The sequence below is a fragment of the Ciconia boyciana genome, chromosome 1 (genome assembly GCF_034638445.1).
Source record: "Ciconia boyciana chromosome 1, ASM3463844v1, whole genome shotgun sequence".
In the NCBI taxonomy this organism is placed as follows: Eukaryota; Metazoa; Chordata; class Aves; order Ciconiiformes; family Ciconiidae; genus Ciconia; species Ciconia boyciana.
Genome location: NC_132934.1, coordinates 192,931,937 through 192,953,935, shown reverse-complemented (window position 1 = coordinate 192,953,935; position 21,999 = coordinate 192,931,937). Strand labels below are relative to the sequence as shown.

Here is a 21,999-nt window from a genome sequence, read left to right as displayed (position 1 = left end):
GTCACCATCAAGTCCCTAAATATATACTTGATAAAAACATACATCTACATGGCATGAACCATTCCACCCAAAAGTAAACACCTAGAAAAAGATCAGCAAAACCAGGCACCACATACAGCTAATACTGGGTGAGATGAGTCTCGCCTCAAATCTGAATGATTGCCAGCCTAAGCCCCAGCAACACAGACACGGAGTGAAGGGGACTGGGATACTTTCTCCTACTCTTAAGCTCATTTTTCAACCCCCAGTGTAGAATTAGCCTGTAGGTCCTCAAGTCAGGAGGAGAAACGTGTTCCTCCAGGAACTCCACTACAGTAACTTCCACTGTGCTACTAAAGAGCCTGACACACCAAGAGCAGAGAAAACAGATGAAATGCCATCATCATGAGTTTGCTGATTCCTGACATGAGCCAGGTCCTGCTGAAGTCAGTAAGAGGGGTTCCAGAGCTCATGGAAATTAAATGTGGCCTCCTCTGTGTCTCACGTGGCAGCATGCTGACACCTCCACTACGGAAAGATTTGGGGAAATTTAGATTTCACTTAATGTAAAAAGGATCCACTGCACTGGGGAAGATTCACATCATCCCTCAGCAGAATGACTGTGCAGGCCAACACGCTGATGAAGCTCCCCTCTAATTCAATTCCCATGGGCATAGCAGGGGAATTGTACCAGTCCTCATTACATTTCACTCTAAGCCTCATGCAGAAGTCAAAAAGGAAAACCGCACAGACGCTAGTGAAAACAGGCTTAAAATGCAACTGTGTAAAAACCACAGTGCCTAACCTCCCTCAAAAGTGTATCTGTGCACGTGTGTGTAAGTGCGTGTGTATGCAGATATGTGTATGCATCTGGTCTTGGAATAAAGCTCCAAGACGCTGCCTCCACTCAGAGCGCCTGCCCCGGCTAACTGAGCTGTGAGAGGCATGGCTATCAGTCTTGAAAATGGCTGACATCATCAGTCTCGGTGTCACTGCAACAGCTAAGTAAGGCCACAGAGGGAGATTTCTCAGAGGGTCGTCTAGACATAAGCTGTGCACTTCTTGGAGATGCACGCTGCTGGAAAATGGAGTAGCGAGACAATTATAGCTGGAAGTCTGCCGCTCGGTGACTAAATCACAACAGAATTGGAAGGGAGAAAATTATTTCAGTCAAACAACGTAAAGAGGAATGCTGTGAACATGCACTTGGTTAGTTATTTTTACCTAGCACTGATTCAGTTACTTCTACCTACTATGAAAGAGAGAAGCATGTGAGTTTTCTCAGTGTAATCTAGTCTTGATTTGGTTTCAAATGTGCCCAGCTGGCAGCAGCCAGCGTGCACCCAAGGCTGGCAAGGAACTTCCCAGGTCACATTGTCACTGCCACTCACTATGGGGATCTTCCACACCTTAGCAGAGGAAAGGGTTTTAAAATAAATAAATAAAAAAATAAAAGTGTGTTCACAAATACTTGGGCTTCAAAGTGTGAGGAACCTCAGCAACCTTGCCCTGGGTCTGTTCCCTGAGCCTGAAGCACCAATCCTGGCACCAGGGCTCTGCAGGCACCGCATATCAGAGCTGGGCAGGACAGGTTTCACACGTGCATTCACTCCGGAAGAGTGTTCAAGTGCCTGACCTGCACAGCCACCATTGCTGCTGCTCTAGTAACGAGCTCATGGCAGGGAACTGCGGCCACATGTTACTCTTGACACATGTAAATCATTTGAAAAGACTCATGTTCCACTCGTGGCACCCACGACATCATTTGGGATCCCTCGGGGCTTCTTGTTGTGCTTAGGACCAACCAGACAAGGGTGCTGCTATGAACCTATCTGAAACCACTGTCTTTTGCACCCAACAAAACACAGTGAATGAATTATTCATTATAATGTTACTGAGTTCTTCCACAACCACAGAACCTGACACCCAGGGTTTTAATTAAATGGGATGTAAAGAAGGTTGTTCTTTTTTTTAATTAAGGAACTAAATTTCTTCCTGGTTGGACCCTGGACCGCTCCAATTGAAAACGGCTGCAATGATAGGAGGTAAAGTACTTGGGACTTAAATTTATCCATGTTTCACACAGCCCTGGCAACATCCCATTGTTTATTCCTATAAGCTTAAATGAATAATGCGAACTTCTGAAACTCATTTTCGCATTTTTTTCCAAGTTTCCCTTCTACACTGAACTTTATCTGAAGCCATCAATATCAAAGAGCTAATCTCACAGCGCTTCATGCCTCTCCAGCCACTCATCCATTTTGTGGAGTCTTCACTGAACTCACTGCCTCCCGGATAAAATAAGGACAAAATCTGATGCCAGTGCCTAAAAATCTATGACATCCAAATAATTTCTCTGAGCTTGTGGAATCACTCATATGTTACCTCAGCTACTCAGTATCGTTCAGCTTCTCTTGACGGGAATAACACATTCTCATTTGATATAAAGAAGGAAAGGTTCAAGTACATAAGCTGCACACCTTAACACAGCTACATAAATTTCCATAGGCCAAACACTTGCAGATGTGTTTAAAAGGCATAAATTGCATCACAAAAGAAAACTAAGTACCCAGCTCACTTTTGGTATGCCCATGACGCCCAACTGGGAAGGGATGTACTAATTCCTGTGGTGGGACCGCTCTGGGTGAGCACATTGACAGATGCTTCAACAAAGCTTAATTAGTGTGACTTCAGATGGGGAGAAGAGAGGGGCATGGACATGGTAACAGTATGCTAACATGCAAAAGGCTGCTGCAAGCAGGATAGGGGCAATCTGTCTTTCATATTCACTTGAAGAAAGAGGGAGAACATATGAATAGCATAGCTACGCATTGGGATAGTTACTGCTGCTGGAGGTCTGTGAGTGCAGCTTACACAGCTTTCTTCAAGAATAACTGCGCTGGCCTTGGGGAGGAAGAAGGGACTGGAAATTCCCTTGAGATAAGTCCTTCTGATCCTATGTCCCCTACTGTGAGCAAGCAAAAGAGCCCCTCTCTTCAGGTGCAGCACTAGACTAACATGGCTACATTGGCTTTGGCCCCTGGGCTACCTGTATCCTGCTGCTCAGGGTAAACCCAAACCAGAGAGCTGAACGTTCTCACTGATTTTTGCCTTTGAAAATCTCCCACAATATTTGAAGGCACACCACAAAATTACAACCAAAGTCTGTGCAAAAATATGAAACTGGACCAATTTATCACTATGATCTCTCTTTGACTGCACTTCCTTCCTTGGTATTAATTTTTAAAGGAAACCAGTGACTATGATGTTTATATGGAGTGAACCGCACTGTGTTCCCTGGCTGGGCCACACCGAAGTTTCTGAGATGCAATCCCAAAAGGACACATCCTCTTCTCTGCCCCACGCCCTGCTCCCCACAGGCAGGAGGAAGACCCATTCACCCAACCCCTGCCTTATCCCTTCCTCTGGCTGCCTCGCTCAGGCTCAGACCAGTAGCTCTGAGGAAGAGCCCCGCTCTCAGCTGCCTTCCTCCCGCAGAGCCAGAGGCTAAGGAGCACACATGCCGTGGGGGGGCTCCGAGGACGTATTTGTGGGAGAAGGCAGGAAGCAGTGGGATATGATGGGGAAGTGCATCAACCTGCTCTGGGGAGCCAAAATGTCTTCTCATGGCTCTGCTTATCCCCATTTTGTAGACAGTCGGTCCTGCATTCCTCACATACCCACCATTCCCAGAGAAACTGTAGCAAAGCCCATCGGTGTTTCTAAAAATGGAACAGTTGGAAATACGCAAAAAATAGAGTTCCTGCTTTTAAAATAAACGCTGACTCGTCTCTAATACAAAGCATGCAGCCAAGTGCCTCCAGAACAAACACTTCACAAAGGAAGAAGGGGACTAGAAAAGAATTTCAGCTTCATTGCTGGCCTAAAGTTTATATCCACACTAATCGGATCCTGTAATCCTCGTTATCAATCACTGGCATTCTTGGAGCCATTCCCAAATGCCCATTTTAGGAAAAGGATTCGCTTAGAGTTAGACGTTAAGAATGTTGTGAATAAGAATACATCTAAAGAACAATTACTTCACCAAGGATATCGCGCTCGAGTAAGATGGGAACCTTTCCTGAAAGTTTAGTGTCTTGTTAGAAAGGAATGCACTTTTGAAGCTCTGGTTGTACATTTACAGTGCACACAGGGGAAATTGGTAAAGCAAATGTTCTCCTCGTGGTGTACGGTAGCACATCCCATCTACCTGACAGGAGACCTGAGGGTCAGCTGGGTAAGGTTCAGCATGGTGCCAAATACCTTCATTTCCTGGGGGAATACACAGAACTGACGGGAGGCTGGCTCCCGCTGGCAGATCTGCGAGGCCTGATCCTGGCAATGGAAACTCTTGGCGCCTGGTTCTCCCCATGCAAGGACTGCATCTCGTGCTTTTGAGTTCTGCTGCATAGTTGTGCCAGGTATCTAATACCACAAAGTCAGAGATAACCTGTGACACCAGGAGTTAGCTGGGGAGACTCTTGCCTCTAAGCACCCCATGTTGACAGGGCACCTCAGCCACGCTCCTAGCTGTAGCCTGCTACAGAGGCTCCCTGCCTAACACCCAAGGTCCCAGAGAGAGAGAGACATCTGGGAGGTCTGCCTGAAGGGTGACTTACACAGTTATGGTGTTAACATGGCAAACGTCTTTTGCAGAAGAGGTAGCATCACATAGCTTGGCAAGGGAAATATAGATCAATAGATCATATAGATCATCAATAAAATACTCAAAAGGAAGAACTTCCAGAAGTGCCTCCTCTCTGACTGACAGCGGGCCTGGATAGGGAGCAGCAGTACTGCCAGCCACCTCTCTTTCCTCCCAGGTGAGAAAGCCTGACCGTATATGGGGGGATACGTTTCACACACAAAAGGCTTTCCATATACATCATGTTAGCAGTTTTCCACAGAATCACATTAGCATTTCATTGTGTTCAAACCATATCACATTCAAATCTGTTTTTCCTAAAAGGCTTTCATTGTGCATCACTGTGGGAAATTGCTAATGCAATAAGATTGACATATAGGTTCTCCTGCATGAACATCCGCAGTAATCTGTGCTAATTGAGCCCTCAGTGGCTTTGAAACCCTGCAAGGGGGAGAAAGGGTGGAGCATCCACAGGGCCTACATCTTGGAGAACTGCAAAAAATAGGAGTGTGGAGGACAGGTAAGCCCCAATATTAGGGTGTTTTATCCATGTAAAGATCTGATTCAGTGGCAGGGATTGCCTTGGACAAGGGGCCAACACTCCCAAGCAGCAGCACTGAGGCATTTTCCATGAAAAATATCTGGATATGCTTGGACTCTCTATGGAAGTTATTTCACAACAACAGGACTAAGAACAAAAGGAGCAAGAACTTGTCTATCTAGTTCCCTCCTGCAGGGGGAAAGGAGGAGACGACTGGCCATTCCCAGTGACTTCAGCTGAAAATGTGGGTGTTCGGCTTCTCTGCAAACCAGAACACTTGCTTATGAGATTAAACAGGCTTCATATGCCTTCGTTTGAGCCTGGGAGTATAAAACAAGGGCTGGATTCTCTTTAGCATGTAAGATGACATCCCATGCTAACAACCAGCTTCAGAAAACACATAATACTGAGCAAAAGGCAGAAATAGGACCCTGAGTCTTTTAAAGAAACGTATGTCTCTTCTGCAAAGCCACCCCAGGACTCCGAGGAATACCCCATCTCCCCAGGGCTGTTTCTCCCCTTCCTCTTCCCTCCTAGCACTCAGCTCTGCCCTACGCAGCCTCTCCAGGCCAAGAATACCAAGCAGGTTACCACCAAGAAGCCTTGGTCCCGGGTAGGACATGCAGCAGGGCAGGCATGGGAGCCGTAGGCTGCTGCCTTGCACAGGAATGAATTTTGGCTTCTCTACTCTAGATGTCCCTGTGGAGGCCTCATGCCCTGCGTGAAGTAATTCAAGATCTGTTGATGAGAGAGAGATAAATTAGCTACCTCATATGTGCTGCAGGGTAAGAAACTGCATGTTGGCAGCTGGGCCAGAGCAATTTGACAAAGACAAGTAGGTTTGGATAGGCCAGGCCAGCAAACAACCATAAGGGAGTCTTGAAAAGCCGTGTGAACTGCTTGTGCCTCCCGTCAGTTCTATGCCTACTGGGCAGCGTGTAGGATCACATCCTGCCACAGGCCTCTGGGTAAATGGTTTTCCCTCAGATGCCTCGATTTCTGCATCTGTCATACAGGTACCCTGATGGGGACAGCTTTGTAAAGCACTATGAAATCTCCTGATGAGGAACACTGCACAGGAATGCTTAAAAAAAAAAGGATTTTTTGTTAGGAAAGGCATGGCAAGAAAACACACACAAAAAAAGATTAAGTATTGTTGAAATGTACTGACCTCAGCAGCAGGGTTATTTGCGTTATAAAGGATTCTTCATTACACGGAGCTTTGCTATTAGCAGACACCACTTTCTGGAAAGGGTACTACCACTACCACCGGCTCCCTGCCAGCTCCCTGCCTGCTGTTCTTCACAGCACGGCTGTGTGACCGAGTACACCACCAGACCGAACAAACACAGAATAACCGTTATCAAGAAATGACCAATCTTGCTCCTATTGTAGCCAGGTAATGAGGGTGAACGGAAGCCTGAAGCAGAACAAACTGTAATGACCCGAGGGTCTGCTAATTTTCTTTCCTCCTCATTTCTCTCTTTCAGTGGACGGCAAGTTTGAGGACAGTAGTTCTGGGGAACTCTGGAAGTGGGGAACATTTTCAAAGCGTAAAAAAAGACCAGGTGTATAGAGAAACTCCAGAACGGGAGTCTGCATGGAGACGTTTCAGAAAGAAAAGCAAAGACGCACAATTTTGGCAGGGGTCATGCTGCCTGGGAGCAGAACGTAGGTGGGAGAAAAGAGCTTGTTGGGAAACGGGAGGTTGCAGTATCAAGCTGGAAGGTTGCCACAGTGTGGACTAATGCTTTGGCAGCTGCAAACAAAAGGAAGGAGGAATGTAAGAAGTAACATGAAGAAAAAGTGTCAAGAGACATCTGGGAGTACCAAGATGTGTGAGGAAACAGAAGAGTCAAAGATGATGCTAAGTTTGGCAGAGAGGAGGATGGTGATGCTACCGACAAGGAAAAAGAGTGGGAAGGAAACAAGTTCTGGAGAGAAGGATGCAGGAAAGATAAGGCATTTCTCCTCCCAGTCAGAAACATACCTTGATCTTAATGCTGTATCAGAAAAACAGAGATCAATTATCAGATTTTCTTCTTCTGTTTTGTGTTTTTATGTAGGGGCAACTGTGTAAACTGGGAAATCAGCTCCACTCCGTGTCCACCTCTACCGTGTCCTTGCTGTGCCCTTGTCCAGAGGAGCTGAACCTCAAAGCAAACTGCTCAACCTTCCGTCTGTCTAACATGTTGCAATCATTCTTGCATAAGCCTGCAAGTGGTCCTGTAGAATGATCTGTCTAAAAATCACAGATATCTGCACAAAACTTGGGCAGCTAATGTTTCACCTGCTTCAATTTAAACGCATACATGTATTAGTCAGGATCTCAGTCTGGGCTCTGATCCTGCAGTCTGTTAGATCCACTCATCTGCAAAAAGCACAGCAAGGTTTTCAGCTGCTATAATAAATACATAGGGTCCTAGACTCTTTAATTCACATCTTCATCTGTAAAATTCCCACAGTATTAACTGTTGAAACATTATAGGCAAAATATAAGATGGGAAAAAAATTGGGATATTTTTGAAAGATTAATTTTATTATACTGTATTCAGAGTCTAATACTTCCTTACGACAAATGTTCTCAAAGATAGTAATAGGACAGCAATGATTCTCTCAAATTGTCATCGTTATTACTATCTTTTGCTGTTAATGTACAATAACACTAATGATTCTTTATACCTGCTTGCAGCAGGAAACCAGGCAGTCTACCATAACAACCTTTCCTATGTACGCTTTTGCTACGCTGTTTTCAGTTAAAATATTTCTGATGGGTTTTTTTTCTTTCTTCCCCATCCCTGTAAGTATTATTTGTAAGGGGTATAGTGCACAGCAAATGAAATCTCTGTACACTTTCACTACATTTTTTCCAGCAGACAAATTACCCAGAGCATATATATTTTTTCCTTTCTGGCTCCCCTTATTCTGTTAAATTTCTCTGAAACAGGGTGCCTAGTACTGCTGATGCTGGGATTACTGTTAGCCAGTATCAGCACCAGTGATAAACTCTAGCTAGTGTTTTGGTTAGAGGTCACTTGTAATTAGTAGTCATTGTCCTTTGAATTTAACAATGGAAAAATAAAACTTTATCGAGACAGATTAGCCTGGCCATCAAAATTACAGCACTTTAGCATTCAGGAGAGAGGATTACATGACACACTATCTCCCTGGCTGATAACAGCAGATAGCTAAGGATTCAAATGCGAGATGCAGAAAGTCTGTAAAAGAATAAAAGGAGAGAAAGGAGGATTAACTGTCCAAATGTTATGCGATACATTATACTGACACTTCTACATTCCTGTTTTAGTGAGTTCGGCCTCATCTTGTACCCACTGAAGACAACATGGGGCACTACTACTAGTTTCCATGAGAGCAACTTCCAAACCAGAGGTGCTACCCAGTTCCTCTACACACATCCCCACCTTCTGCAGATATTTGACACGTGTGTGCGTGTCTCTTAGCCTTGGGCAAGTTTGTTAATAAAATATTAATACTCAACTTCTTCACAAAGTTGTGCACTTGACAGCTTTGTGTGTATTCCTTTCAGTTGCTGCACGTAAAAAAAAGCTTCTATCTTCAACTCCTATCAATTTACACATCCTGATTATCATAAGGATTCATGATGAAATACACTTGTCCCTTATTCCAGTCATTTTTGCAGAATTAGTTTATCGCTTATGTGCAAGTTAACAAAGTGAAGAAGAAAATGTTTTTAACTCCATCACAAAGGACAGACGAGAATGGGAACTACTGCCAAACTCAGTAAATACAATACAAGGTATGCTTCTTGATACAGCTCACTTACTTTCAATATATTTTGGGGCATGTTTATTTTAGCTACTATGTCAAATTAACTCAATATTAAACAAACAAACAAACAAACCACAAACATTCCCAGCCTCTGCTTTAAAATCTAAGAGGAAGCAAACATGAACCAGCCAGACACTGGTACTTATCAAATCTGAAAGAAGGGAGTTGTCTGGCTGGATTAAAACGTATGAGGTTTGTTTGAGTGATGACATTTGTCCTACCATTGCTGAGGGGAAGAATTTTGCAGCGCTTTCTTCAGCTTATACTCCTGAAGATGAGAGGATTACTCCTACCGCACAAATACACGCATGTATAAAGATGCACATTTCCACACATCGGAGGTACGAAGTACTGAAACCTGGGTTATCTGCAGTGTCCTTCCCAAAGCACCACAAACTTGAATACTTTCCCGAGCCGTGCACATCATTTCCCACTTCTGCCAAGGGAGAGCTCATTCACTCAAAAGTTGACCATTCTGGGCTGAAAATTGTTTTCACTAATTTATAAAACTGAAGTAATTAACAGCATGCGCGCGTGTGTGCGTGCACGTGCATCCGTGTGTGGCATTTATTTTTATTCCCACTAATGCCTCTTTTAAAGCAGACCTGGCTAGCATCAAATAAATTTACCCATAAAATCAAAGCAGGAAAACACAAAGTTACTGCACAATATCCGAATTGTTACAAATGAGCCGAACTTTGAATTCCCTCCACTTAGAGCTGCCCGGGCATGGAGATAAAATTACAATAATTCAAAATTTGCCATATCGAGGGCTATTGTTTTTGGAAGTGTTGGTTACTTGCTAACAAGTAACGTTTTCACTTCAGAGCCAAAAAAAAGAGAGTCCCCGTTTCTAGCTGGAATACAGACCCAAATCCCAGCAATTCTGCTCCGCTTGGCTTGGGAGCATGTCCAGGAGCGGGATTTCTTGAACAGAAAATAACCTCTGAAAGGAAAAGTATTTCCAAACGTGTCATGTGGGGTTTTGTTGTCTTTTTTTTTTATTCTCCTACTGAAACGAGAAGGAAAGAAATCCTAACAGCGGGAAGACTTGTCAGCGTTTAGCCATCCATAAAAATGTTTTTCCCCCGCGCTCCTCCTTTCGCTCGCAGTCCTGGCGTCGGTTTGTCTCATCTCGCTGCTGCCCCAGCCCCAGCCCCCGCCCGCACACCGCCCCAGCGCAGCGGGGCCGGGGCCGGCAGCCGCGGGGACACCGGCCCGGGGCGCCGCCGGGGCTGCCCCGCTGGGCGCACGGGGAGATGCTGCGGCCCGCCGCCGCCCCGGGACGCGACGCGGCGCGGCACGGCACGGCACAGGGAAGGATGCGGAGCAGCCCCGGCGGGAAGTTTGGGGCGGCGGCGGGATCGTCCCCGTCCCCCCTGTTCCCCGCCCCCCCGCCCCCCGCCCTTCCCGGGACGCGGCCGGGAGCCCCGGTTCTTACCTGCCACCGGGCGCGGGCTGAGGTCTCGGCGCGCCGCGGGCGGGAGCGGGGCTGCAGCTGCGCGGCGGTGGCGGGGCCAGGGCGCAGCGGCAGCGGCAGCAGCAGCCCCGGCCGGCGTCAGTCAGGCGGGAGCCGCCAGCCTGTATTAGTGCGCCGGGCTGGACCGCGGCCAGCAGCGCCGCTGCCGCTGGCCCGCCCCTGCGCCCCCCCCGCCGCGCCGCCCCGCGCTCACACACGCACGCACACACACACCCCCACACACACACGCACCCCCCACACACACCCACACACCCACACCTACACCCACACACGCGGTTCGCCCCACCACACGCTGCCCCCCCTCCCCGAGGTCAGCCCCACCACAGACGTCGAGTTCACCCCCTCAAACACACGCACACGGTCACCCCGTCACAGAGCTCACCCCACGGCACAGAGACACACCCACAGAATCCACCCTTCGCACCCTGTCTCACACACAGCCCACCCCCCATCACACACACACACGCTCGCACTCGCCCCGAGCCCGCGTCCCGCGGGAGGGCAGCCGCCTCAGGCGCCGCCATTTCTCCGCCCCGCGGCTCCCCGCTGAGGGGGCTCCCCGATCCCCGCCCGGCCCGGAGGCCCAGAGCCCAACGCGAGGCTGGCGGCAGAGGCCGGGCCTGGGGCTGCGTGGGGTCGGCGGGGTTTTTGTATGTGACCGCCGGGGCCGCCCCGGGGCAGAGCCTCTGCCCGGTGCCTCCACAGCCAGCCGTTCGCCTATGGCCCCTCACACAAGCCTCCGAGCACCCGAGGATGGCCACAGTGGCCAAGTGGGGCAGGGGGCAACTTCACCTCTGTCCTCCACCACTCCGGGTGATGCTGACGCGGCTGTTGGACACAGGGGACAAACTCCGGCTGTGGGGAGAGACTGGGAAGATGTCCCTCTGGGGCGGCTGGACAACAGCAGAGGGATTTGGGGGCCAGGCTGCGCTTTCCTACACCGGGCTGCACGCAGGCCACTGGCTCTCCCCAGGCGTGCCCTCGGCTTCTCTGCCTGGACCCCACAGCGGGGCTGTCACCTGCGTGGGGTGTCCTACAGAAATCCCCTTCCTCAGGTATTCGCATCAGTGTTGGGGGCCATGGCAGCCAGCTGGTGGGCTCCCACTGACTGCAGAGTCAGCATCTTGAATTTGCTGTCCTGAAAATCTTCCTGGCCATTTCATGAGCCAGACTCACAGGACTTCCATTGAGCTTTTAACTGCAATGCAAAAAAAAAAAAAAAAAAAAATCATCTGTAAATAGGATTAGTAATACCTGCACAGGATTTTTGGATGGTCCCATCAGTTCATGGGACTGGTCAGAGAACAGCAAACCGCAGCCATTATTGGTGAGCAGATGTATTTTCTGCTCTAAATATTACCTGTTAAACCCTCATATTACCTATGAGTAACCATTTCTAGCTACCTAGCATATTGTATTAGCTGTAATAAGGAGGGGCTGAAAAAGAAATATCAGGGAAGTCAAGTGGCTTCAAGGACACTAGAAATAAAAGGTACTCGTGAAACTGGGGCTCTAGGCAGTGCTAGGAATAGGTGCCAGCTGAACCTGACCCTGGTTCCAGTTAAATTGCACTGAGCCTTTTGAAGTCAATCAATATATATGATTAAAGATACCATCCTGCTGACATTTTCGCCAAAATTTTTTACATTGTAAAACATGACAGAAAAGCTAATGTTGTTTGAGTAGACATCAAAAAGCCACAATGGAATTACAGCTCCGCAGCGCAAATTTATCGAGGCCTGTGTGTGCGAGGCTTGTGGAGGAACAGGGAGATACAATGTAACGCCCCGAATACCTCTGTTTTCCACTTTGGCCGCAAACGTCTTAAAATACCAGCGGCTTCCCCACTGCTGTCTCGCTTCTCCTACAGCAGACTTCTCCACAGATGAGTGGCAGAAGAGATTGCTGTTATTTATAAATCACTGTAAACATTTATAAAAGTGCCAATCACACATTCTAACTCAGCATGGCTTGAGATTCTATATCCATAATGATGTTTATTTTTAACTTATGCAGTTAAGACATCACACTGCAAATGCTATAGCCGTGGACAGTTAGGGTGGCTCGGCTGAGGTGTGGTGTGTAACTTACTGAGGCATGGCTCTTGATCATGAACCTGAGGGCTCTCATACCCAAGTACTGCTGGGTCTCACTGCATCTCTTTCAGGTGTTGAAACCTGCACTTTCTCATGCCTCTGCTCACAGCTGCTGCTGCCAGCAAAGAGGTGGCTGGACAAGGTGGGTCTGTACTCTTGCCTCTCTGGTGTGCTAGCTGTGCCTGCTGTGCTAGCCCCAGCCCATCTTCCTTGGCAGGGAGAATTAAAATGCCAGTTCTGCTACTGGAGCGATCCCAGCCAGTGGGGGTTGAGACACTGCCTAGATTTATCAGTCATTTCCTAAATCTTTACTTTGATAGTAGCTTCAAGTTAAATAGGCATAAACTATTTGTGGAATGACTGAATTGCATTCATATTTGTGTGGTGCCGATTTTAACTGCACCATTTTGAAAAAGTATAGCTAAAAGAGATCACATGGGTATACATATTACTAGAGTTTGATATACTACAGATTACACAGCAGGGAACTTTTTGCATACAGTTGTATTTCAGATCATGTGGCATGTGCGTGTAGCTGTTTTATTACAACGGCTGAATATACGCTGGGTTACCTGTGATCTGCTAAACCTATTGAACTATGTATCTTCTCAGGAGCAGGGCTCATATATCCCACCTCTCCTTTCCCCTCTCTCCATACACACTTTCAGACCTATCCCTGAGTCCAAATCCTCGTCCGCGTGGCTTTCAAAGCCTGTGTCCTGGTTGTAAGGCTCCACTCTCCCCTCCTCCTGCCGGCGTGACTCATCACCTGTCACTCCTCTGCACCGCCTGGGCTCTGCTAATTCCATTTCTCATTTGCCATTATCCCTCTCGAGTGCCTCATTTCCCATCCTGCCCCTTTCAAGTGCAAACACCCTCCCTTAGCCTGCACACGGTGTAACTTTCTTTCTCAAATCCCATCCTGTAAAACACAGACCAACCTTCTTTACTCATAAATCAAAACCTGATCTGACAGTATTCTCCTGGTTTTGGCCTGTATTTTCTCTTTTTATGCTGGATAGCTCTGTAAAGAAAATCATCAGTAAAAGGATATGTAGAAAATAGTAAAGACTGGATGTAGCTATAAAAGGGAAGGAAGGGTTCTAATTTCTTTTAGCACTGAAACTGTGCAAATCACATAGAATAACATAAATTTTCCACTTGGAGGGAACTGCAAGTTCCTAAGAGCTGTAAATGTATCGACTCTGTGTATGTGCTGCTCCAGGGCTCCAGTTAAGTACTGGCACTGTCCACCACTGAAAAAGAAATAGCTGTTACAACAGCAGTGTCGTATGCTGCGCGATGGAAATACCTCAAACGGCTCCAAGCGTGCTGGCGCGGGCACTAGAAGACTTCTAGCCACAGTATCATGGATTTACTGTGTGAGTTACATTTTCCTCATGGGCTTTCTCTAGGCAAAGACACGGCAGGCACTTGCCTCTGGCAGCAGATTCTTGGGAACAGCAACATAGCTGTGGTTCTACTGCCCACTTTGCCTGTGCCAGAGCCCTGGAAAGCGAGGGCTGTTCCTGTATCTCAGGGTGGAGTCAGCTGTGCAGGGCAGCATTGCTGAGAAGGAGCAGCCGCCTATTCAAGCAGCAGCAATCACCATCTCACTCCCTCAGTGGGTGCATGAACAACGAGCCCAAACCCTGCCAGGATACCTAGCTCGACACCTTTTGCTCCCCTTCCCAGGGTAGGACTGGGCCAGCCCCAACCCCTCACTCTCAGGTTTGACTAAGTTTGACATTGCTTGTGCTGTCTAGAAGCTTGGAGTTTGCTCAGTTTACCCAGCTTCTTATTCACAGGCAGTTTGGGTATCTCAGTATCCTAAGGTCTGAACAGTTTGGAGAGACCTGCATCAGGTTTAACAATAAACACTTGAACCATCAGGGAGTCTTCTGTCACACATCTTTTCCAGCACAAGCAGGATAAAACATTTGCTCCGTACAAACATGTTTCATGCTACTCCCATCAATTTTCTGCATGTTTGGGGCTTAAGATGCTAGTTCTTAGAAGAAAATCGTGTGGAAAAAGCAGCTGCAGTCTTGTGCAACATGTTGGTGAATGCAGCATTGCAGAGACTGTGCTGGGCAGATGAGTTCTCTGTTCCCTCACAGCAAAGGCATTAGAATTGCTTATCTCACTACTCTTTGCTTCAGACTCTAAAAGTGAAGCTAGAAATTCAGAGAGGCAGAAGAAGGAGGTAGGCAGGCAGGTTTGGAGATGCATGCCTAAAGGGAGAGAAGGGAAAAAGGGAATCAGCAGTAGAGTGGACATGTAACAAGGAGCACCTGAGAAGACTGGAAAGCAATAGTTCAGAAATACTGGGAGACACAGAGGCGAATGGGCTGAGTGGCTTCATGTACTGCCACCAGAATGTCGATTCTGCCCCTTCTGGGTCAGACGACCAGTAAGACCTAAAATTTATCATTTAGTTTCATGGCACTTTTTTCACCCAGAGTTGGAAGAGGTGTCAAGAAGTGAATAAGCACACTGTGATACAGACAAATGAACTTAAAATATTCTTGGTAACTTTCAGTTACCAATCAAAAAAGACTCAGGAAAACATTTGAACTGGCCAGGTTACCACAGTTTTTAGAATTGGAAAGGATAATTTTCTACCCAGCGCCATAACTGAGCTAAAGATTTCTGTTATTGTGTGTTTGTGAGTACCTGCTGAAGCAGCTGCACAAGAATGAAGTCATATTATGTGTGATTAAATATTTTTGGGGCAAATTCTGCTCTGAGCTACAAGAACATAAATTTTAAGTAATTCCAGTGAAATTTGTCATCATCTTATTATACCAAGACTCCATAGTCTCCCTTGTTTTTTTTCCTTTTCTTTGATCCAAATACAAAGACTTGACTTTAACCCACCAAAGTTTTTAATGCATAGAGATCTAGCTACCTGTCTTGTTATTTGTGCTGAGTTTGTTCTCCGCTGCAGAGAATAAGACTCTGAGATGCTGAGAACAATATGACTGTTGAGATGTCTTTTTATTCTAAGAGATGTGGATTGACCCCAGACTAGCTGAGACTGAAGTACAAGATCCTCCAGTTGACAGAGTATATTGCTTCCTCCTCAAAATTATGAGACCATGTGGAGGAAGAGGACAGAGACACTTTTGCACTTGTTCCTTTTTCATAACAATGTTGACGACTTAGTAAACCTTAGAAGTTAAACTCTAGAAGGATTCTGTTTCCATTCTTTTTAGCCAGCACTGGCTGAATTGTGTCATAAGAAATCACTTCCCTGCTGTTTGCTTGACCTGGCTGAAATATTTATGTGCCTCAGTCTCAGCTGGCATTGGTTCAAGAACCACTGTAATCCCCTGCCTTCACTTCACCTTCTGAACTTCACACCTAACATTGGGAAAAATCAGATGAACTGTCAGCCATTTCATCTGAGTCCAGTCTTTATCTTACTAGCTTGAACACTTTTCTTGTTGTTGAGGATTTGCTTGGATGAAAAGAAACAGTATGGAAAGGAAACAGTATGCAAAGATTCATAAACAATAAGAATGAACCACTGTCCTCTGACTTCACACATACCCAGAGGTCTCAGGATTTCCCTGAACTTTGGCATCAAAGCCAATAGCTATAGTTGAGCTAGAGCAAATCTTCTGGAAAAAACATAGATTTTGAAATCTTTAGTGATGGAAAATCCATTACAAGCTTTGCTAAGTTGTTGCGTGGTTAGGCTTATCCTTGCTGTAAAGAAAAATGGCTTTCTCTGCTCTGAATTTTTCTCGCTTCAGCTTCTAGCAATTTGATCTTATATCTTTATATATGAGGCTAAAAGCTCATTATTACTACATGTCTGTCCCTTTACAGCCTGTGCTTATGCTACCTTCTCCTTTTCCTTTACACACTTGAGAATAGCCTTTAAGTATCAGGTGATTAAATCATCTTAGGAGTTGCTGGGCTCTCCTTTGAGCCCTTTCCAAATTCTCAACATCTTTTTGAATTGTGGACACCAAGAATCCAGGGTTCTCCAGCTCTACCAGACATCAGGGGACATACTCAGAGCTCAGCCAACTTTGTTAGCCTTGTTTATTATGTCCGTATTTCAACCTATAGAGATAACATTAAGATTTTAATAATTTTGGCTCTTGCTGAGATGATACCCAAGATCTCTTTAGATTCCAGCTTAGAGCTCCCATCTTCTCATACCTCTGCCTGTAAACGTTCTTCACTCCTGCATGTCACCTTACTCTTGAGTGTGCAGAAACATGCACTGTTTTCTTGCACCAGGCTTACGAGCAAGTACTGGAATAACTGCCCTATAGATGGGGGGGAGTCTCTCCCCCTGAAGAGCAGATTAGGCAAAAATCTGTCAGAACAGCTGTTCCTTCCTTGGAAATGGGGAGGGATGGAGTCACCTTGAGGTCCTCACCTGCCCTGTTGACAATCTAACTACATCATCCCCTTGATTTTTTTCCCTCCCCTTTTCAACAATGCCATAATTTGTGTCATTGGCAAAGTTCTCAGTAACAACTTCATAGTTTGTTCGGCATCATTGTTAAAAACATAGTTAAATACTGTAAGGTCAAGAAATAATCTCTTTGAGCCCTCATTAAAAACCCATCAAGTTGATAAAATTTTCCCCATTTATGGGGACATTTTCAGACCTAGGAGCTAGTCAGTTTTTAATCAATTTAGAATAATACAAATTCAATACAGCTTACATTAATTTCCTAATTAAAATGTCAGGTAGCGTGAAGCTGAATACCTCTGACAAGTCTGTAATATCAAACCCATTTCCTTTACCAGCTAAACTTTTAATTCACTTTTAATTTCACCAGATATTTTTGTTGACTGGTGGTACTTACATTGTCCTCCCTTAATTCTTTAGTGACTATAACCTGTGTAAACTGTTCCACTGTTTTACCTGGAATTGGTTTTAGCTCTGAAAGACCTCTCATTACACCACCTATTCCATATATCTCTCAAATGCTGGCATAATATTAGCTGTCTTCCACTTTAATGTTCCTAGCCTTCCAAAATCTGTTGAAGCAGTGTGCGTTGGTCAGAGAGCTCCTCAGCACTCACATTTAAAATTCTTGAGAGCAAGGTGTCAGGACCTGATGGTTTCAAAATGTCTTAAGTTAGGATTTGTTTTTTAACATCATCTTCAGTTATTGTTAAAATAGAAAATATGTTACTACCTTGCAGTATAAGTAAAGTATGATTTAACTTTTTTTCCCAGATACTTTTTGAAGTCTTTGCTTTATTATTCACAGTTCTATCATTTCCACCTAGCACTGATACAAATAATTGTTTGAATTACTTTAATTTCTGGGATGCTTAACTCCTTTCTTACTGTTAATTCTGCTAGCCATGGATTTCTCCCCCTTTTGTTTCCATTATTTTTTTTTTCCCTAAAATCTCTATTTATTTTTTGTCTCCCATATTTTATAGAATATATTTGCATTCATACCCCTTCTGAGTCCATCTGTTCTCTGTTAACCAGAATAGCCTCCGTTCTCAGTTGGATTGTGGTTTTTAAAGCATCTCATAGAATGTTTTAAGCAGTTCCTAATTATTATTCCCTTTTCTTTTTATTTTCTTTCTTTTCAGCTGATTTAGCTTTTAACTGTTTTCAGCCTTGTGAGACTGGACTGTTGGGTTTTCTTTTAAATTACCAAGAACATGTATAGCTGTCTGAACTATCTTCTGGTCACACATCACAACTGCAATCAAGTCACGATACCTTGCACTTAAGCCATCTCTTTAATTTAGTGATAGATTTCTCTACCAGTCAAGACTGAGTCTAACACATATTCCTTTCATGTTAGATGCAGAATTTCTGGGGCTAGGAAAGCCATCCTTAGTAAGCAGAACTTTTCACAAGAAATTATTGACCTGACCCTTCCTGAAAGTACATTTAAAAGCGAGTCCATAGAGACGTTTTTCACTTGGCCGTGTTATCAGTGAAGAAGAGGTATGAAGAAGATCAAGCATGTTTTGGAAATATTAAGAATGGGGTCATCTTAACATGCTAATTTCAGTCCTTGTGGGCCTTTTTCCTTTGAAACTCAGCTTAAACAGTTCCATCTACAGAAAAGTTTGGTGCAAAATAGAAACAAAATCCTTTTGTTTTTATAATGTTAAGGGATGGGCATATGGCATCATTACCTTAGTCACCTGTGAACTTCTTAATAGTTCTCACCATGTTTTATCTTCATAAACCAGCCATAGTGCAGCAGTGATCCCTAAAAAGCCCTTGCGTGTTGTGTTTATTTAGAAGGCATGGTTATTTGGATCCTCACACACTTAAGTGGTTTCTTCATATTCTTGCTGTAGAAAGGGAAAAATAACAGTCACAACAACAGGCCAGTTAACTTTTTTTCTTTTCCCTTTTTTCATGGACTTACTACCTCATTAACAAATGTATCAAAACAGGGACTGTAAAGATGTGTTTCACTTTCTGAGAAAGCCCATCCTGGAATCTCATTTGAAACTCTCTTCACTAAATGGTGTCCTCGGACTTCCCTCACCAGATGAAAACATGAAAAGATGTTCACAATTAATGTTGATGGCAAACATTTTCTTAATAATGTTTTATTTTAAAATACTCCCATGGTTTAAACAAAGACAGTATATATGCCTTCTGGGGGCGGGAAAAGACATCTGTATAAACTAGACTATTTAAAACTCAAAATATGAGAGGAAAAAAACCCTCAGTGATATTTGACAGACAAAAGCATTGTACTGATAAGCACAGCTTATTTGTTCAGTGTTGGCATTAAAGCAGGATGCAGTGAGTAGAAGGGAAAATGCCATTTGTACTAGAAAACACTGTATTTTAATTAAAAACTTGATTTATATGGATCAGATTTATCTGTATTTTCACTATCTGGCAGAAGTAAAAAGAGCCTCATAAACTTATAGCTGCTTCAAGCAGTAGGGGTCAAGCAATGCATCATTTTACCATGTGTTTGCTTTAAAACAGGTTTGGGACTGACTGAATATTTTGCCTAGGGGTTCCAAGAAGGAAACCGTTGCTCTCCAATCTGCTCCTTGCAAATACGTTAATAGCAGTTGTCTTGGAGATCACGAAGTTATTACTACTCTGTAGGACCAGTAGCAATGGTTTGTTTGGAGGTCTGTGCGTTTCAAAGGGAGATGCATTTGGTAATTTATGCCCTGATTTAAAGTTGACTGCAGTTCATGGGAACTACCACCATTTTCAATAAGTTATAGATCAAGCAGTTATTGAGTAAGGATTGCAAGACTAAGCATGTGATAAATGCACTCCCCTGGGAATCACCTGGCACCAAATAGCAGGCCTCGCATTTAATCAAGTTATCAGAGAAACTGAGTTACATGAAAATCTGTTTTACTGGGTATCAGTTCAGTGACTATTTGTTAGACTACAAAAATGTACAAATCTTAAAGAATATTTTTATATCTACAAACATTTTTAACTTACTCAGTGCCTAAGACGAAATACTTTGAGATAGCACATTAGTCTTACAGCTTCTAGTCTTACCATAAAAAAAAAAAAAAAAAGAAATAGGAGGCGAAGAAGCTGTTTTCCTATGGAGGAAAACAGATCAACATTTAAAGATGGTCCACTAAAATATACCTCTAGGTATATCACTTCGGACAAAAAAGTATTTCTTCCTTAAGTCATAAAGCAGCTACTTATTTTCTAGAATCTTACCATGTTTGCATTAGAGGGATGTACAGGGGTGCATATACTGTTGCCTTTTTATGATGTCTCTTCATCTTTTTCCACCTTCGAGTCCATATTCCAGAAAAATTTCCTCATTCCTTCCACAGGGACATCTGCCCAACTGAGTGTAAAATGAACCTTTTTTTTTGTGGTTTTGAGGCTTCCGAAGTTTTACTTCCCTCCATCACAAGACTTAAAGGCACCATATTCTACAAACTAACACATTTAGATTCAGTGAAACCCTATGTTACTGCACACTAATGTAATAATGAGAAATGTAATTAAAGTCACTACTATAATAACATCTTATCGGAATGCACAATGAAGATAAACTTGCTTATTCCAGAGACAGAGGGCTTATTGAATAGGAAGCAGTTTGTTCTGACAGATTCTTTGATCGACAACGGGTATCTTTGTTAACTGGAGGGGTAGGGAAGGGCTTGGTATATATTGCCACATTTTCCTTCAGCTGCCAAGGGAAGAATAATTAAAAATAAGGGGGGGGCTTCAGGATCAAAGAAATGGAAAAAGTTATGCTGCCTAGTGAACAGGCTGAGGGAAAAAGTTTTTAAAAAGATCTTCATTAGTAAATATTTAGAAGGCACAGATGCTGAATAAACACCTCATTTAGCTACAGACTTCAGCAGAACAATTACTGTATGAAAAAAATCAAAAGACTCAGAATAAAAATAAAACTAGGTTGGTGGCAAGTATGTAAACTGTGTATAGAAATACCACAGCTATGCACAAGGTATCAGGTTTTCTTCATAAAGGGCAAGAAATTACTCTGACTCATCTCTCCATATTTTGTACACAAATGAGGCTGGATGGCAACTGAAAGCCTCAGAGACATTTCAGAAGTCAGTCCCTGGGAACTTGGTGAGATAGTTTCAGCGTACTGGCCCTTGGCACTGTGTATCTCAAACTGGGACGTTCTACTAGCTCCAGTCTCTTCCAAAGGAGGCACTAACAAGCGCAGGGAAATAAAGAAGAAAAGGAGTGATTTCTTTTTTCTGCTTAAGGCTTGCCAAAGCTAGAGCACAGCATTAATAGTTTATTCCAAATACTTAAACACTCAGTGCATGGGTCCATGTTTGCAGAGTCCAAGTGGAAATGACTCAGCATGCAAAAAAGAAAAAAGAGCAGGCTGCCCTGTTGTAATTCACATAATTAAAATATTCTGCCTAAAGGCATTACATCTCCCCACACACATCAAAGGCTTGTGTTTCCTCAAACTCTCCATTTACATTTAGGGAAGCCAGAGTTCTTAATAGAGAGAGAGAAAATGATGTGGCCTGGGCATCTCTGCCTTGGTGTGGATGACAAATCCCAACACTGTGTAAAATACCAGGTCCCAGGCAAAGATGCCTTATACTTAATATATACTGCAGCAGTACCACAACTCAGTTGTTACCCTTTGCTGTACTAAGGGATGTATGTCTAACTCATTTTGTGTTAACCTGTATTGACATGTGCCTGCAATAGGCCATCTAGGTCCTTTAATGACCTAGAGCACCAGCAGCCCAGCTGTGTAGGAAAACTGGGTTGCAGATGTTAAGGAATTGGCAGAGGAATTTATGTCCTAGCTGACAGGTTTTAAAGGCTTCCTGGGGGTGAGCGATTTTTGGTTTACTTGGTTTTTGAAGGTTGTGTGGGGAAGTCCTGGGAAATGGAGGGCTGCCTAGAAGGGTGGCATTTCTGATGTGAATGGGCAAGGGCCTGCTGTACCACTGTTCGCATTCGGATGGGGCTGCCCTCTTCTCC

At 44.4% G+C, this 21,999-nt stretch overlaps 1 protein-coding gene across 2 annotated transcripts in view; it reads right to left on the bottom strand.

Annotated features, from left to right (window-relative positions):
- SMAD9 (SMAD family member 9) overlaps positions 1 to 10,585 on the bottom strand; it is a 36,535-nt gene extending 25,950 nt beyond the window's left edge. The window contains exon 1 of one of the 2 annotated variants that reach the window (XM_072850356.1): positions 10,417 to 10,585. The gene's annotated coding sequence lies outside the window, so the exon portion shown is untranslated. The remainder of the gene's footprint in view (positions 1 to 10,416) is intronic. The other variant, XM_072850355.1, reaches the window with a different exon arrangement.
- Positions 10,586 to 21,999: the final 11,414 nt, after the last annotated feature.